The sequence below is a fragment of the Macrobrachium rosenbergii genome, chromosome 36 (assembly GCF_040412425.1).
Source record: "Macrobrachium rosenbergii isolate ZJJX-2024 chromosome 36, ASM4041242v1, whole genome shotgun sequence".
In the NCBI taxonomy this organism is placed as follows: Eukaryota; Metazoa; Arthropoda; class Malacostraca; order Decapoda; family Palaemonidae; genus Macrobrachium; species Macrobrachium rosenbergii.
In genome coordinates, this window is record NC_089776.1 from 30,198,016 (window position 1) to 30,200,515 (window position 2,500).

The window sequence follows — 2,500 nt, forward strand, 5'->3', positions numbered from 1 at the left end:
ATATCATGCGTATAACTGATACAAGTCAAATATACCTCTTGTAGTAAAATATATCCCTCCTTCAAGTATACAGAGTATATGTATATATATATATATATATATATATATATATATATATATATATATATATATATATATATATATATAGAGAGAGAGAGAGAGAGAGAGAGAGAGAGAGAGAGAGAGAGAGAGAGAGAGAGAGAGAAATAACCTTTCTTCCTTACAACAAATTTAACTATAACGATAGTAATGAAAGGAGGAAAAAGAAAAAAAAATAATTAATGACAAAACTTTCATCGAACTTCATACAATCACCGCTAGAGGTCAGGCGCGACCAGTCTGAGCCCACGGACGATCCCTTGTCCTGTAGGGTAATGTAACAAGCTTTATCACATTCAGTTACAAAAATATATAAATAAATAAATAAAAAAAGAAAAATAAAACTGAAAAATGAATGATATTTCGAAAATGTAGCAATCTGAATAAAAATGAAAGGGAAAAATACCTTTGGAGCAAAAAATCTCAATCAATGAAAGTTATATAAAATTATTGTGCCCGTATGGGCAGGGGCGACGAAGTGGGGGGGTGGTTAGGAGGACACACTCATGCATATGTCTGCGTGTGTGTGTGTGTGTGTGTGTGTGTGTGTGTTTGCGTGAGCAATGGTATGTACCTGTCATGTAAGAATTCCAATCGACAGATAAAAAAGAAAAGAGGTTAAAACTAGTAAAACGTTATTCTGACAATTTTAAATATATATATATATGCACATATATATATATATATATATATATATATATATATATATATGATATATACATATATACATATATGTATAAATGTATGATGGCGCGGTGGTAATATAGTCGTTGAATGGGTCCATGTAGGGTTCGCGTCCATATTTATGTATATATATATTATATATATATATATATATATATATAAATATGATAAAATTTATATATATATATATATATATATATATATATAATATATATATATACACAAACATATATAATATATAATATATATATGTGTGTGTCCTCCATTAATATTTAACGGACAACATAACAATAGTAAGTGAACGCCACACAACACTGATGAACAAACAATAAAGATTTTTGCAAATTAGTGCATTGTCTGCACAACGAAAACTAAGAAAAACCGTCTATCATATATCTATATATTTGCTAACTAAGATTTTGCACGCGTAACACTATCATGAAAATGTAAGATAGCGAGTCCTTACGGATAATCAAAGAGATAGGAGTGTTAAGACATAACAGGAAATAAATTTTTCTGTATTTTCTTTCGTAATAATGCTTAATAGTAAATTGTAATACTCGGAGATTATAACTCGTGCATTTCCACTAACTGAAAGATTCAATGAAACAATATCCTCACTCCTTTTTCCTCTAATTTTTAGACATTTAATAACAGTTATTTTTTTTTAGTTTTTGGCTGATGCATACACTATATTTTGAAATACTTTTAACTATGTGGGTCAGAGAGAGAGAGAGAGAGAGAGAGAGAGAGAGAGAGAGAGAGAGAGAGAGAGAGAGAGAGACTTCATTTTATAGAAAGAATTCATTAATAGCAGCAGTAATGGAAGAAAGGAGAGAAAATATTGGAAGGCAAACACTTATAAAGCTTCACATAATCACCGCTAGATGTCACGTGCGATCGGTCACAGCAAGCTATTACTACTGCGCACTGCTGTACTGCAAAAGACCAATTTTGCCATTTTCTAGTTAAGAAAACCTTCAAAAAAAAAAAAAGCCTGACAGTTTAGTGACATATATCAAAAGGATAGTAAACACGGTTAACGAACGGATCGTTAGAGCCAGTGAATGATAAATTTGTGTGGACATGCAAGCGCTTATATGCGTCCCAGGGTTCGATTACATTCATCACGATATAAAAGCTCCGGTTATTTCGATTATCAGGTTAACATTCTATCAAGGGAGTCATAAGAGCAATACTAATAATAAGAATAATACGTCATTAAAAAGATTAAGTTCCTATGACAAACAGAATTTTGTTAGGTCGGTGAATATATATATATATATATATATATATATATATATATATATATATATATATATATATATAGTTATATTTATTCAAAGGAAAAACATTCAAGATATTTGCATACAACATTTTTAACGGAATATTTATTCAAATCACTAAAAAAAAAATATTCAAAATATTTGCATACAACATTTTTAACGGTACTATATGATATAGAATATATAGGCAAGAATCACTAAAAAAAAAAATATATAAATATATATAAACACTATAGTATATAACATATTATATATATATATATATATATATATATATATATATATAAAGATAAAATATAAAGATAAAAACGGAAACACTAGTGTCGAAAGGCCTCGCAGCACTCCAGTGTTTCCGCTTCCTTAAATGGATTTTATCTTTATTTATATATTCATCACGTTCCATATTTTCGTGATTCAGTTATACACACACA

General features: G+C 29.0%; 1 protein-coding gene across 5 annotated transcripts in view; it reads right to left on the minus strand.

Moving 5' to 3' along the window:
* Nucleotides 1–2,500, minus strand: part of LOC136825054 (uncharacterized) — a 48,977-nt gene that overhangs the window by 32,891 nt on the left and 13,586 nt on the right. The gene's annotated exons all lie outside the window — the stretch shown is intronic.